This window comes from Alosa alosa, chromosome 1 (assembly GCF_017589495.1).
Source record: "Alosa alosa isolate M-15738 ecotype Scorff River chromosome 1, AALO_Geno_1.1, whole genome shotgun sequence".
NCBI lineage: Eukaryota > Metazoa > Chordata > Actinopteri > Clupeiformes > Clupeidae > Alosa > Alosa alosa.
The window spans coordinates 41,099,058-41,116,478 of NC_063189.1; the positions used below are offsets into that span (position 1 = coordinate 41,099,058).

At 44.2% G+C, this 17,421-nt stretch overlaps 1 pseudogene; it reads right to left on the minus strand.

Moving 5' to 3' along the window:
• Positions 1 to 9,999: 9,999 nt before the first annotated feature.
• LOC125301719 lies at positions 10,000 to 11,649 on the minus strand (annotated as a pseudogene).
• Positions 11,650 to 17,421: the final 5,772 nt, after the last annotated feature.

Consider the following 17,421-nt stretch of genomic DNA (forward strand, 5'->3'; position numbering starts at 1 on the left):
GACATCCATCCCAATGAGATGACAAATTGGGCCACTGGCGATGTGAATACCAAAGCAGACAGCAGGCCGCGAGATATCCGTCAGCTCTCCAGCCGTCGATAATGCCCAATTTCCCCCGTTCAGAAAAATCCACAAATTCAAGACCCGAACGCAAGATGGATGGAGGCAGCGATGGAGGAGGGTGGATGGGAGTGTGGAGGTGGAGGTGGGACGTGATCAGCTTTGAAAATGATGATGATGGTGTGTGTGTGTGTGTGTGTGTTGGTGGGGATGGGTGGGGGTTGCTTGACTGGCTGTGAAATCAGGGATGTAGCTTCTGCGAAAGCTGGAGTCAATAGTGCTTCAGAGGAGGAGCGGGAGGATGGACACTACCGGCTGGCTTACCACAGCAGCACTAGTAATTACTTTGCTTGCTATGTGAGGATAATTGTTTTGTGTGGTGTGTGTTGTGTGTGTGTGTGTGTGTGTGTGTGCCTGTGCATGTGCATGTGTGAAAAAGAGGAGGCGAGAGATTATTTAAGATGCCATTTGAATGTTGCTTTGAAAATAAAAAATAATGCGCACAGGGGTTCGTCAATTTCGTCAGCTCTGGTGTTTGCGGAGAGCTCTCCTCATTCTCCTCTTCCCTCCCCCACTCCTGCTCATCTCTCTCTCTCTCTCTCTCTCTCTCTCTCTCTCTCTCTCTCTCTCAGCGTGATCAAACCCACCATCGCCACACAGCTACAGGAAACACACGCCCAGACACACATCACATCGCTCCCATCTCCTCTCTGGCAGCTGCCGCTCTTGAAGTGCTGATAAGGCGCCCTCCTGAACAAACATATATAAACATAAGTCTGTGTGTGTGTGTGTGTGTTTGTGTGCACATGTGTTTGTCTGGATATGTGAGCATAGTATATTGTGTGTGTTTGTCAGAGTGTGTGTGTGTGTGTGTGTGTGTTGTGTTTCTGTGCACATGATGTGTGTGTCTGGATATGTAAGCATAGTATATTGTGTGTGTTTGTCAGAGTGTGTGTGTGTGTGTGTGTGTGTGTGTTTGTGTTTGTGTGCACATGATGTGTGTGTCTGGATTTGTAACCATAGTATATTGTGTGTGTTTGCCAGTGTGTGTGTGCGTGCGTTTGTGTTTGTCGTGTCGTGTGTGCAGGTGTCTTTGTGTGCAGGTGTGACAGCATGCCACAGGCATGGCACCTCATCTTTATGCATGGCGCTGAGGTCGGTCCAATAAAAGGGCAACACTGGCGCCTCCACGTGAAACACTAACTCTGTTTAAACACAGCCGCCACTCTTCTCACCCACCCTGCCTACGTGCACACACACACACACACACACACTCTCTCTCTCTCTCTCTCTCAGGCCAGACAAATAGACCAGATGCTGACTGAATGTTAACCAGCCCGCATCACAGGGGGAATTAAAGACTATGTGTCCCAATCTGCTTTGCTGAATCATGGTTGAAAACAGTTCTAATTTAATTTAATCTGGTAATCAGTAAGACTAAGAATCTCAAAGTCCACGACTTACAACAAGTGCCAATCTCTTGTGCTGAATCACGGTTGTGAAAAGTTTGGGGTTATTTACTCAGCTTCTAGTCACATCTGCAGGGCTCGGTAGAACTGTGTTATATGTGGAGCCCACAGTCTCAAGTGCTCTTGGGTTTTTATTTCTTGGGTTTTTGTATTGAGGGCTGACAAGGAAAGCCATCATCATTGCAATATCTTGTTACAGCATCGTGCACCAAAAGTTATTACATTTCAAAATGGCGTGAAAAAGGACTGGACACTGAGTGTTTCACAGAGTAAATCGAGTTTCCTGAAGCATGACTCGAACTCTGGGTCCTTTTCCATTAGAGTGGGTTAGCATTTTCGCCGAATGAGTTTTTTAATAGTTTGTGTGTGTGTGTGTGAGAGAGAGAGAGAGAGTGTGTGTGTGTTTGTGTGTCTGTGTGTGTGTGTGTATGTGTAAGAGAGAGCAAGGTATGTACATTAACGGAATCACACACAGCTGTCAATCTATCAGCAGAACTGAAATATAAGTATATATATATATATATAAGTATAAGTATATATACTCTTTTGATCCCGTGAGGGAAATTTGGTCTCTGCATTTATCCCAATCCGTGAATTAGTGAAACACACTCAGCACACAAGTGAACACACAGTGAGGTGAAGCACAAACTAATCCAGGCGCAGTGAGCAGCCTGCAATAACAGCGGCGCTCGGGGAGCAGCGAGGGGTTAGTTAGGTGCCTTGCTCAAGGGCACTTCAGCCGTGCCTACTGGTCAGGGTTCGAACGGATTGCGGAGAGTGTGTGTGTGTGTATGTCTGTACAGTATATGTGTATTCCAATGCTAACATACAATTAACACTTTGTCTACCCGTGTAGGGATACAGAGTTGACTGTCCTTTCCCCCCCATGTTCCTGGTGGCAGTTGGGCTAATTAACACCCTGAGTCTGTCAGTAGAGTGCCGCAGAGTTCAAAGAAGTATGGTGTGTGTGTGTGTGTGTGGGTGTGTGTGTGTGTGTGTGTGTGTGTGTATGTGTTATTCTGCCATACAAGTGCTTTCTACATTAGGTACAGTAATAAGAACTTAGCTGACTTCACTTGCTTTAATGAGGATGAAGTAGAGAAATGTGTATCTCTCTATATTCAGTGAACATAATGCCAGCTTAGTTCACAGTTTAGTGCGGTCTATACATAGCCATATAGTGCCACATTTAGCAGTCTCCTGCAAGCACCCTGCCCAGCACAGAAACCAGCCAATGATGCCTCACTTTGATCTGTCTTTGCTCTGCCACAAAGAGCCAAATCTATATTTTATGGACCGACTTCTTTAGAAACAGGGAGTTAGTTACTCCAGCTGTCGAAATAGCACAAACTGTTGGAATAGTTTCTCCGATACCTTTGATTGAGGGAGACAAATTAACTCCTTTGGAGACAACACAAATGACTCAATCCCTAGAAAAAACAATATTAAGTATTATATATATATATATATACAATTATGGCAAAACAGATGGTGGGGAAATATGTAAGTATACTAACCATCTTATGCAGTATGCTCCAAAAACTGTCAACATAAATTGTGGCTCTGCGTACTATATAATTCATCATGCCTGTGCAATAACTAAGAAATAAGGGCGTATTAAAAGCTTTAATTTGAACACCGGATGTAATAAAGCTGTCGGTTTTGATGTACCCGTAAAGCAGCGATTTCATTTCCACTTTTACTCCTGATTGTCACCAATAACCCCGCCCACTTTGATCAGCCCACGGCATGCTGTGAGACGCAGCATTGACTGACAGGTCCCGACGGAACGATTTCATTGAGGATTTCATCAATATGCAGAGCTCTGACTGTCTGAAATGAGCTATTGATTATGGTGTGTAATTGTGTGTGAGCATATGTGCACACAGGGTGTGTGCCTGGTCTTATGCGCATGTGTGTGTCTGTGTGTGTTTTTCTGTGTGTGTGTGTGTGTGTGTGGTCATGAGGTGGGGATGGGTCATGAGATAAGTAACCCATCATTACCACACAACTCAGTTCAGCTCCAGTTCTCTTCAGAGCTAATAAATAATTGGTGTAGTTTTAAAAAGAGAATGTAATCCAGATAGATCCTGAATCCTGCTCCTTAATGGGCCTCACTCACAGTCTCTCAGTATGGGGAAACATGTCTGTGAGGGCGTCGGATTGCATTTTAATGTGTTCAGAAGGAAATTTCCCTTCCGTCCCCTCTGACGGTTTCAAACACAGCACACTGCGCCTTGTGAAGGCAGAGCAGATTTAATATCCGTTGCATTAAAGTTTCATAAAATCGTTTCATCTGATATAATGGCTGTCTGACTCTTTTTTCCCCCCTCTTTGCTTCCCCCATCAGCCACGTCCATTGAATCTCATTTAGCCACAAGTGCAGAAGTGGGTGGAGGAGTGGAGAGGGTTGGAGGGTGGTGGCAGGAGGGTGGATTGTCTCTTTGAGAGTCTGACTCAAAACCCTCTAACAGCCGTGGTTAAAGCCTACTGGAAAGGACAAGCTCACAAAGCCACAGAGAAGAGGGTTACTGGGGGTGGTGGTGGTGGTGGTAGTGGTGGCGGTGGTGGTGGCAACGGTAGTGGTGATGGTGGTGGTAGTGTCAGCAGTAGTGGTAGTGATGGTGGCGTCGAAGGTGGTGGTGGTGGCAGCAGTGATGATGGTAGTTATGGTGGTGGTGGTGGCAGCAGCAGTGATGATGGTAGTTATGGTGGTGGTGGTGGTGGTGATGGTGGATGTGGTGGCAGCAGCAGTGATGATGGTAGTGATGGTGGCAGCAGTGATGATGGTAGTGATGGTGGCAGCAGTGATGATGGTAGTGATGGTGGTGGTGGTGGGGGGGAGCATGTACATGAGAGCTCCAGAAGAGAGGAGAGCAGGGAAGAGGGAGAGTCTTATTGATGGGGGCTATTTGCAGAGAGATTGTAGAGCAGTCTTTAGGGAGCTGTATATATTAATTACCATCTATTCATCTGTGGGCTCCGGGCTCAGGACCCTGAGCGGCCACACTCTGCTCCATGCATCACCGCGTTGTCAGCCCGCTAATACTCATAATGGACTCAGATAAGAGGGCTGGACAAAGCGCTGGCCCATCCTTTTCTCCTCCTTTCTTTTCTCTCTCTCTCTCTCTCTCTCTCTCTCTTTCTCTGAAGATGGTTTTAATATGCACATCAGCAAAAGGCATTGGAGCCAACTAGTTGACAAGGTCACAAAAAAATGCCAGCTCCAAGCGCCCCTATTAATTTTTTTCCACCACCAGAAAATGCCACTGTGCCATCCCGCCTCAACCCCTCCTCTGCCCAACACACATACACACACACGCACACGCACACGCACACACACAAAGGCACCCCAACACATACACAAACCACAGAGCTCTCTCCCTGTGATGGGAGATTGAGTGGTGCTCCAGAGAGACCCATCCAGGCCCCCCAGACACGATTTACAGCCTGTGCTGGGGACTCTGACGCTGCGTGGCTGATTAAGGTCTGTGGCAGCTCGGTAAATATAACACGCTTTAATGGAATGATTTGCACATCGGGTAGCACAGGGTTGGCGGCCAGGGTGAGTAATGACGTTGTGATGGCGTGCTCAGGATGGAATCTTGGAACCGGCAAATTAGGAATTCTCTGGTCATTTGTCTGTGATGAGAATGAGGCAACTCTGACCGGAATTGTCGGACGTTTGGGAAGGGTTTTACTCCAGGAATGCTGGGCAGGGAGAGGTTACTGCGAGCAGATTAAAAAGCTCCGCGCTCTGAGAGGTGATTTTCAAAGCAGAATGTGAGATCACAGTTTACCACCTAGTGTGTCTGACTCACACACTCCACTGCATGCAGCTCTCCAGAGCTTAGCTCCTAACAAAAACACATTACATATGCTGTGGTTATTACTGCAATTTTGTTGTGTTGCTGCTTTAGAGTAATGTGGCTTTCTCAGCCATCACAGCAGCCAAAATCTTACTACCGGTTTTCTACTTCGTCAGTCGACATGTGGTGGCTCTCAAGCTTTGGGCCACTCTGAATATTAACTTGAAGATTTTCATTCTGCACTGCCAAGTAAATGCCAAGGGAACTTTTTTGGGAGCACAAGAGCAAAAGCCTTTTGTCCACTGGGGCATGGCGAAAGGTTGGCTCCCCTCGGAGGAGCTGTCCCTCACTCTGTTCTGAGATGTGATTGACATTTTGCCTGGAGCCCATAACATCACGAAGCGAAGGAATCACCGCCCTGCCAATTCTGTTTCTGTTTCTGCATCTTTAGAGATTGGCTATTGGTGGAGTGATGATATTGACGGATAGAAATTGAGGCCAATGTTTAGAGGCGAACATCACCTGTCTTTACTGAGATGGATTGATGAAATGATGATAATGATTTGCTAGGCTTCAGGCTTAGTCACTGGTAGCACTCCTTTCCTACAGGAAAGATAGATATATCTGTGTTGATGTACACTCCTGAAACAATTTCCTGGCCCCAGAACTAAACACACACGCGGATACACACACACAGTAAATATTGACTGTTCAAGAGCACCATATGTTGTGTGTTTTTCACATAACACAAGTCGTCATCACTACCCTATGCCCATGTGTTCCTAAGCCTATTTGTTTGTTTAACATTATGTCTATTTAGTTTTTTTATTATTATTATTTATTTTATTCTTTTCTTTTTTTACTAATTTGTTTGTTGTCTGTCTTGTATGTCTTGGTGTCAAGGGTACGCTGGCGATTATGCCACTCCGTCCGGCATCTTTTGTCTTGTGTGTCAATGTCTTGTATGTGGAGCGCTTTGTGTTGCACTCTGTGCATGAAAAATGTGGTATATACATAAATACTTACTTACTTACACACACACACACACACATGCACATGCACACACACATGCACACACAGAAAGAAAAAGAGAGAGACCTTTCTTTGTCTCTTTGTGGTCTAGCAGAATTGAAAACTCACTTGAAGAGCACAACAGAATGGTCTTTTATCTGCTTGACTTCTCTAAACCTCTGTAACACACACACACACACACACACACACACACACACACACACACACACACACACACACACACACACACACAACCTGTGATGTGTTGAAATTAGGTATTGACCTGTGATGTGCAGCCGGTATTGATTGGGGGGCCGAGACTGGGGAGGCCGGAGGAGCTCCTATGCCTCACAGATAACAGATCTCATATCAGTCTCTTATCGCCAGCTTCAGCTTTCATTAGTGCTCTCCTCCTGCACAATAACTGCCTTCTGTTTTCATTACCGGCTACTGTTCATCCTCCCATCCATGCCCCTCTGAGCAGCTTTCTCTCTCTCTCTCTCTCTCTCTCTCTCTCTCCCCCCATATACCTCAGGAGCTCTCCACTGCGGAGACTTCTGGTTGTGGATGTGAAGATGGAAATGGAAGCAATGAAGAGGTGGGTTTGGGAGATAGCTGTAAGGCACATAGGAGAGAGAGAGAGAGAGAGAGAGAGAGAAAGAGTGTGTGTGTGTGTAAGTGTAAGGGAGAGAGTATCTGTTTGTGTATGAATGTCAGCATTTCAGTGTGTGTGTCAGAGTCTATGTGTGTCTGACAGTGTATGCCATCTTTGGCCCTATCTACAGTCATTTCCTGTGTATTAGCCGCACTGTGTATAAACCAAGGTACAGTGTTATGGTTATGCAAAAAAAAAAAAAAAAAAAAAACATGTATTTAACCACACCCCTGTATTAACCGCAGTGCCCGATAGGCCAGCAAATCAGAATGATGTAAAGAAATGCATTCCCATGTTTGGCCCGGCCTGTGCATTAACCTTAACCTCCTTAGGGCTGTTTTTTGGGCACCAGCGCATGGCGTAAAGTTTGTTTTCCACCTGCGCAAAGTTTAATTCGGTATTTTGCACGTTTATTTTTTAAACATTGCGCCCATGGGTGTGGCAATTAACAACCTAGGGAGGGGCCTGGCGCGTTGTCTAAAAATCGCTATTGTACACCACCTAAACCTGGTCAGAAGTCAATGGCGAGTTGTTCATATGCTATTTTAAGAGCGCATGTCAACAGTCATATTGGCAGGTGCACGCACCAATATTCTATCATTCATGAACGCACACCAGCGCACGTCCATGCAAAGCATTACAAATTGCACGATTACAATGGGAAACATAATTAGAATAAAGATATTACGAAATACTGTACATCTCATGATGAGTAGTTATTCACCATCATTTGCAAATTGGTAATGACAGTTAAAAATGATTAGGGGAGAGGCGAGAGACACGTATGGAGCACAGCTGAAGACGCACTGTCACGAGATATAAGCAACTCCTATAAATGTTGTTTTATTCAGTCATTTGAGCAATATTAGGGTAAGTGTTGTTTTTTCCAGCCTATGTTTTCGATGGTAACCCATTGTCAGTCAATAGTGAAAGTAACTGCATATAACTGTCTTGTCGTTGACTGACTCCTTGGTGAAGTTAGTTTCACTTTGCCAACGAGTTCAAATAATAGACGGTTGCAAATGCGTGAAGGCTATGCTAGGTTTTAGTAAAGCATGGTTTAAGAATGACTATTCCATACGGTCTCGCAAGCAGCCTCCTTCAAATGCGCCGTTGAATGCCAAAATACCGATGCATTTATTTGACATATCGCGCGTTGCGCCGTTAAAGGGAATGACAGATGTCATTCTCATTGGTTTACAATGATGTTACGCCCCAAACACACTCATATGACTGATTAAAAAACCTAGGAACACCTTGTTGCGCCATGCGCTCCACGTTTGATAACGAAACCCCTCCCAATGTGAACTGGACATCCTACTAAATTTGAATAGACTTTTGATGAGTGACGATGCACTTTAGAATGTCATGATAGGGCCCTTAACCTTAACCAGTCCATGCATGGGCCTCTACAGAGACAGCAGGGGGTGTAGAGGTATGTCTCAGCAATGTAACAACTGGTCTCTATCTAAACATCGCACTAGCTTCAGGTTTTTGACTTTCACACAACTGAGAACACAGATATATCTCACCCTCTAAAGGTTTATAACACAGATGATCACATCACATCAAGGCCAAATGTGTAAGCATGCATGCACGCACACACACACATACACACACAATCATAAATAGGCAGTCCTAAGGCCCAAGTGAGTCATCAAAAGGCATGCACACACACAAACACACACACACACTTTGTGTCCTTTTCTTCTTGAATGTCAACACAGAGAACCTCACAACTCAATGACAACAACAAGAAATTGAAATACTACCTCCTGATTAATCATTATAATGGTCACAGTCCAAACAAGCAGTTAATTAAAGATTTGGTCAAAGCAGAACTCCAAATGAATAATGCAATTCAATGTTATTATATTCTATTTGCAAGGTTATGAGGGGATTTCTTTTTCCCATTGTGCAGGTTCTACCTTGAAAAGCTCAGATTCGGTTCTGCTGACAGATTGACCGCTGTGTGTGAGCAGACGATTCCATTAATGTACATACCTTGCTCTCCATCTCTTACACACACACACACACACACACACACACACACACACACACACACACACACACACACACACACACACACACACACACAGGATCTTGCAGACAGCACTCAGGCTTGATGGGGAGTGACAGAGAGTGCCTTTGGTCTGTGCGCATTTATCCGTGTTTAAAAACAAGCCTGCCAAAAATCCACCCTCCCTGAGCCTATCTTACTGGGGCAGCCGTCACAGGTCCCAATGGCATGCTGCACCACCAAAAGAAGGGATCTGATTATGCTGAAAAATTATCACTGGATGCTTTGAAGAGTCAAAAGCAAGTAGGGGAATTCACAAAAAAAATATGATGTAGGCCAACATGTCTACACATCACTCACTGATTCTCTCTCTCTCTCTCTCTCTCTTTCCCTTTCCTGTCCTCTCTCCATCCTCCAGCTGGGTGTGCTGTCTTCTCTCCATCCTCCAGCTGGGTGTGCTGTCCTTTGGCTAGTTGGTGATGGATGGCTCTTCACACAGGAGGAGACGTGTGAGTGCTTGACTGCCGGAGGGGTTGAGGCCAAACATCCTCTCACCCTCTTCTCTCCTGCACAACAGCCGCGCCACAGTACACAGGTGTGTGTGTGTGTGTGTGTGTGTACACAATATACATATCCTAGAACCTCCCACACAGCAAACCTCGCACACAGACACAAACGTCACCTTACAGTGTAATCTCACAAAACACGCTGTACAGAGTTCACCCGGTGGAGCTTACAGAGAGGGTGCAACAATCTGTCTAATGCACACTCAGGAGAATTATTCTGTTGCAAAACATTTTACATTTCACTCTCACTTGTCTTATATACTTTACACATGCATTGCATTCAGTAGATCTGCCTAAACGCATGCACAGCTAAACAGTGATGCAGACTGTTTCTCAAGTGGTGCTAGTGACTTGTAGTTGTCATGACGGCTGTGTCCCACATCTTATATTTTACTATTTTGTCTGTCTGTCATATCTAAAGAGAAAGAATCACAGATTATTTTACGTTAGTGAGCAACAGAAAAATTGTGGGGATAGTCATTGCATTTGAATTCATCTCCTTACCTATTTACTTAACTATAGTAAATCCTCACGTACAAACACATTGTTTCCCATTCAGTGACACTGAACTCAAATTAATTTGAGAGTGCTGTGTTGGGGATTTTACGGTCTGTTTATCAATCTCTTTTTGAGAGTGTGTGTATGTGTATGGTGCGTGCAACCTGCAGAGGATTCGACAATGCTTCCTTTGTGAGCCTTTGAAAAGGAGATCCATCAGGATGATTCATTATTGCTTTTAGAAGCATCTCTCATAGCTTATCTGCCTGAATGAATAGCACCTCGTGCTTTCTTTCTACTCTCTCGCTTTCCCTCCTGCCAACTCTCTCTCTTTCTCTCTCTCTCGCGTGCTTGCTCAAAGATGCACTCACGTAAGCAGGTTCCCACACATCACACAATGCTCAATTCACCACTACCTCCCTTCTCTTGTTGCTGTTTCCATAAATATGAAGAAGGATATTTGTGTGTCTTTACCCAGATAACCCTCATCCAGCAGTCTGCTGACGCACGAGTCTCAGCCTCACCCGCTGGGTAAGAAGTGTACGTCAACCAGCCAGCCAGCCAGCCAGCTAGCCAGCCAACCAACCAGCCAGCCAGCCAACCAACCAACCAACCAGCCAACCAAGCACCTTGCCCAACACGTCACCCATAACACAGCTAGCACAATATGCTCTGCTCGGTTCCCTTGCATTCAGCAGACACTATGAACTTCAAGTTACTCATCTGAGCATTCACACTGCATACTAATCAAACTGTACCCAGGCACGGTTGAGCTGCTGTGCTCTAGAATCTTTGCATGCGCGCGATCATAAGCTCAACCGTACCATGCCCAAGTCAATTTCAATTTCAATTTCAATTTCACTTATAGAGCACCAAAACATTGCACATGTCTCATGGCGCTTTACAGAGTGTTAAACAATATGACTTTTAACAGGTAGCCAGTGTAAAGATGCTAGGATGGGAGAAATATGTTCATATTTTTTGGTCCTAGTGAGTGTGCGAGCAGCTGCATTTTGTATAAGTTGTAAGCTCTTTAGACAGGTATTATTGCAGCCAGCGTATAGAGCATTGCAATAGTCTGTCCTTGAGGTGACAAAAGCATGGATTAATTTCTCGGCATCTGGTAAGGATAAGGACTTCCTTATCTTTGAAATGTTCCTTAAATGGTAAAATTAAGTTTTGGTGATCTGTTTTATGTGATTATTTAGTGATAGGTCCTTGTCAATTATAACTCCTAGGTTTTTAACACTTGTGGATGAGGTCTTTGGAAGATCACTATATGTAGCCTGTGATGAGGATAGGATATCCCTCATCTTTTTAGGACCTAAAATCATGACTTCTGTTTTATCTGAGTTCAAAAGCAGGATATTATTTGTCATCCATGTCTTTATATCTCTTATACATGTGTCAAGTTTGGCTAACGGGTTAATTCATCAGGTTTTATGGAGAGGTATAGTTGTGTATCATCTGCATAAGAATGGAAATTAATGCCATGTTTCCTAATTTCAGAGCCTAGGGGAAGCATATAAAGAGAAAATAACAGGGGCCCCAGTACTGAGCCTTGAGGCACTCCATATTTTACCATAGTCTGGGTAGACTGTTTATTATGGACCTGTACATATTGTTGACGGTTAGAAAGGTATGATCTAAACCAAGCTGGGTATGTGATGTCTATAAAATGTTCAAGCTATGAAGTAGTATGTCATGGTATATGGTGTCAAAGGCAGCGCTGAGGTGTAGGAGGACCAATATTGATACATATCCATTATCAGCAGCAATGAGAAGGTCATTAAAAACTTTAACTAAGGCTGATTCAGTACTGTGGTGAGCTCTGAAGCCAGACTGATATAATTCCTGGATTTTGTTCATATGTAAGAAGGCACCAATTTGTTTGGACACTATTTTTTCTAGTATTTTTTACATGAAAAGGATATTTGATATAGGCCTATAGTTGGCCAGGTTGTTAGGGTCAAGGCTAGGTTTTTTCAGGGATGGCTTAATAACATATGTCCACCTCCTCAAGTGGACCCGGGCACGGTGCGGTATGATCACACTGGTCAAACAAACTGGACTTTGGGGGTCAAACATACTCGGGTACAGTACAGATGGCATAGTGTGAGTACATCCTAAGAGCCTGACAGACACCTAAGAGTGTGGCCGTGACTGCATGTGAAGCTTTATTCCTGGCACCCAGACATTTGTATTAATTGTGTGAACTTTGTTGTGCAAATATGTGGAACTGTATGGCACAGACAAAAGAGTGTCCTTGAAGGCTGACAAAAAAAACCCCAGAATGACAAGTAAGCTGTGAAATAATGGGCGCCAGTGAACAAAGGTCATAGAATAATCCGGCTGTGGTTGCATAACTGGAAACATCCTATCGCTGGGACACATCATAAGCAGTACAGCTCAGATCTGGAGGCTGCGCTCTCTCTTCCCTTCTTTGCCATCTATGACGATCAGTGGTAGCAGGCAGAGGGGTGACTGTTTGACCATTGCAGTGGACGCATGCTCTGGAGCCTACCCCGTAGACTCGGTGTTGTAGGATTTAGACTAGAGAGGGGTGAGATATTTCAGTGACACCGTGACAACTATACGTTGGTTTAGAATCTGAATTTGTGATGCCGAAGCAGCTCTGGTAAGCAAACATAAGAGGGCTTTATTCAGTGCGTTGACACGGCAACAGCAGAGATGGTAGGAGGAGATCACAGTTAGTTGCCTTCTCTCCCACATCTCCACCATCAATGACAGGACTTCAAAATTTAAGATGGCCATCATCTTTTAAAAAACAAAACGAATGCATGGATCAGCACTTAAGATGAGGATCCTGACACACACACACACACACACACATATATATATATATATATATATATATATATATATATATATATATATATATATATATATACACACACACACACATACAAACACACACACAGACTCACACATTGTGTGGTTTAAGTACCGAGTGTTAAATTGTTGTTCTATTATTGATTAGAGATTCCAATTTTCATGTTTTTCCTAATACAAATAAAACTGTGGCATGCAGAAAGTGTAAACCGTTTTAAGAACAAGGCCAACGCTAATCAGAGCCCTCTGTACAAAACTGCTTAACATGGGCGGCTTGCCTGATACCTGGCCTAACAGCATATTCATTTTGAGGGCAAGTATGTGTGCTATCCTCTCGCCTCAGGCAAGGTCCTGGGTGTCCTTTGCCAATAACAGGGTTAGAAACTATTACAAGGAAGAGACGGAAAAGTTTCCCTCGCCGAGCTGGTGTGCCAGACTTTATGTGGGGCGGAGGGACGCCCCTGGCACCGTTAGCCCATTTTCATACCCCAGTGCTGCGCGACCACGGGGGGCCAAGCCACTTTTCTGGAACCTTCCAAGACTTTCAGCACAAACTTGGCTGGGCTGAGCACCACCTAGAGCAATGGCAGGGGGACAGGGGATGGAGAAGAAGAAAGCCTGAGAGAGAAAGACAAGGCAGGGAGAAAGAAAGAGAGAGAAAAAGAGAAGGATGAGATGGAGAGGAATAAAGAGAGAAATGCGCTCAGTCATTCTCTTCTACCATTCTCCTCTGGGGTTGTTATTTTTTTCCTCTTTTGTTTCAAACCGATGAGGCGTTAAATTATGCTGCCAACACGCTCAGTAATGCCATGCGTGTGAGCTACGAAAAGCATCACATACTATGGCACTAAGCCAGGTCACATTTCCCAGCGAATGAAAAACAATTATGCACTTCAACAATGGAGAGCGTGCACAGCGTGGCATTTCACAGACATCCGAAAGCACACCATTTTCAGGCCATTTTATGCTAATGGTTGCACTAAAACGGTATACACGAAAACTCTTAGCGTCAATCCAGAAACTCCACCAGAAAAAGAAGACCATTGGCAGATCACCAGCCTAGAATTTTCCATTAGACATGCATAGGTTTCAGGCAACTGACAAAATCATAACAGTGCTGTCCCCTTTGTCCCCATGCTTACAGCATAGCCTAGGTTATGGTGATAAATATAGACATAGGCTAAACATATCAGGGACTGTTGCTTTTAAAATATTTACATTTTCTACATTCAAGTATTTATTTTATGTAGATAGTGTCAAAGACTTGTTTCTTCTTATTTTGCAAAAGGCAGGTTACTCATTGTTCACTCTGGTCTCATATTTTACTGTGAGTTGTTCCAGACTTAAGTCACCCTGGACAAAAGCATCAGAAAAATTAATAAATGTAATATTACAAATACACAGATTGATAAAAATAAATAAATAGATGTACCGCAAAGCGGGACAAAATATGACCACCGCTCAGTCCTGCACATTCTCTCTGCAAAAATAAATCACGCTTTTCAATTTGTCTCCATCTCCTACTCCATCCCCTACTCTTGCAACTTTTGTGTATGTAAGTGAGTGTGTGCATGTGTGTGTTTGCTTTTATGTGGGCTTCTCTGTGTGTGTGTTTTCACTTGTGAGTGTGTGAGTGTGTGTGGGGTGTGTGGGGTAATAGGGTGTGTGTGTGTGTGTGTTTATGTGTGTGTGTGTGCGTGTGCCTGCTTGCCTGCATGTGTGTTTTTAAATGTGTGTGTGTGTGTTGGTGTTTGTGTGTGTGTGTGTGTGTGTGTGTGTGTGCATGCGGAAAAATCCGGAAGAAAAAAACTCAGACTAAACCTATCCTGTTCGCTGTGTGGCGGTCATAATAAATGAAAAAAATCTGACCTCAGTCAGAGGTGTCATTATCATCACCAGTTTGAAGTAGGCCTATGGCTGCAGCACTGATAACAGTCATGACCTTTCTGTCCTTCCTCAAGGCCCCAGACCCCACAGGTCGCTTTTCCATTCTCCATTTCCTCCTTATCCATTTATTCCTTTTTCATTAGACAAATGTCATTCATTTGATCAACATTTGTGTGCCCCTATAAAAAAAAAAAAAAAACGCTTGAACTTGATGTTTTCCCACCTAACAATTGAAATAGGGACGAATAAATAGGCTATGCTACAACATTCATCCAACATAGCTTTAGACGTAGCCTAGACCTATAGACACAAGTGATGCAAGCTTCTGTAGGCTACTCAGATTAGCACAAGTAAGGCACAAGTTATATGTAACATAAACAACACATTTGCAAGGTCAGCAGCATCTATCACAGCCTACTGTACCTTATGTAGTAGCTGTCACAGTTGTGTGTTTTCCGCCTCTTTTCCTCTGAAGTCATTATGTCTTGCAGCGGGAGACAGCTATTCAGGCTGACACACGTGAGAAACCTGTCAGCTTACACAAACATCTCCTCCACCATCTTTTCCCATGTTGCCTAGCAACATGGCACATCTGGTTAGTTCGGCCTTGCATGTGGACACCACACTGTTCATAATCAAGCATGCGATTAACACGTTACTGTTGTGTAACACAAGCTCTTAATAATGTTATTTTCTGTTGTGAAATTGCACGTTTGGGATATCAACAAAGCACTCTTTCGCCCTCTAGTGGTGGATAGATCTCAGTGCTCCAAGCAGTGCTGTTCTCTCCCATGAGACAATTAGATGATCATTCTGTACACCACTGCTGCCCTGAGTGCTTGTATTTCATGACAACAACAGTGAAGTGAAAAATTAAGTTTAAAAAGACTTTAAACCAACTCTAAAACTCCGAACTCTAAATTGTCTCCTTATAACACACGTCATTCACACACAAACAGAGAGAGAGAGAGAGAGCGACCACACACACACACACACACATTCTATTAATTGTTTATCATATGCCTACTAACAGTAGGCTGACAGTTTGTTGGTCTCTTGACCATGCAGAGGGGGTATTATGGGGTATTATTGGTACCAAATCTAGCTTGACTGACTCCGCAATGCATTGGCAGCCTGACTCAATAAGTCACCAGTCAACACTTTTTGTTTTTTCTTCCCCCCCACTGTTTGTTGCACCTGTGCTTGACAGTCAGGCATCTCAGAGGCTGTGCGACCCCCCCGAAGCAGCAACTACTGCCTGACAACGACACAGTCCTCATCCTCTGACGAAGGACTCCTCATGTCCGCCCAGGTAAGCCTTGACTTGTGACAGGTCAAAGGTTGTGATCATGTGTATATGTGTTCTGTGTATACGTGCAGTGCACATGTGTGTGGATGTGTGGCTGTTTGTGTGTGGGGCTGGTAAGGAACTGTTCCCTTGATATCCCGCAAACCTCTGCTTGTCTCTCCGCTTCTCTCGGCTTTATGATGCTATTTTCGGGGCCGTTTGTGGCGTGAGATTAGTTAGCGCTTCAATCACGACCTCACGCCCCAGGCTACAGCTCTACTGCACTGCCTGGTGATGAATCACGTCTGATGTTTTAATTCATTCCAACAGTGAAGGTCACACCTTACTCGGCAGCTGTGAGAACACTGAATGTGTGCACTGTGTGTATGCAAAAAGGAAAATGATTTCAGGGAAATCATTAGTTTGATCACTGGCTGAATCATTGCAAGGTTTGCCAGATGGCATGTCCATCTGATTGAGGATTGTAGCCTAGTCTTGTGAAAGGTCGGTGTTTTTTTTTTCTAATCACTGCTATAGCAGTGGTGGTAATGAACTGGCATTTCCAGGGTGATGAATCAGCATTGGTCAGTGGTTTCACTTAAAGCAAGCATGTCTGATGTGGAAAACAAATCTATCCACAGTGGACAGTGGACTAATAAACCTACTGACCCTGGAACAGATCTGAACTGGAACGCTATCGGTGTGACTTCTGGGTCATTTTCATTGTGCCTGATGCCATTTTGTACAACATGGTGTCTTTAAATATGCTCTGATAAATCAGATCACCTTTCACAGGTCTTATCACTTTTCCCTTCTTTCCCAACTCCTTAGGGCAGGGATGGATGAGAGTACTTTCGAGACATTTGAGGACGAACTTGGTACCCCTCTGCAGGAAACAACCCCTCCCAAACCCATTAGACAGGCACGCCGATCAGGTACAGGAAATCACAGCCTCACAAACAAAACATAAACATGGGCAAACATAACTAACTGCAGCTGGAAAACCCAAGAGACACAAGTGTCCTGGGTTGAGTGGAGCACAGTACAGTACCCCCTTTGGGTCAAGGTGTCTTTCAAACAAAGCCTGGCTCGGACATAAATATGAGCCAGGCCAGCAGCAGTGACACTATTTCAGGAGGTAACGTCAATGCTGTCTAATTATATATCAGAATGGCCTGAGCTGACATTGGTTGCATACCTTTGTATAGTCACACTGCAATAGAAATATGAGCTCAGCTCCTGTCAGCAGACTAAGCATGCTCAGCTCTCTGTCATTGACACAGTCATATTCATAGAGAGAGAGAG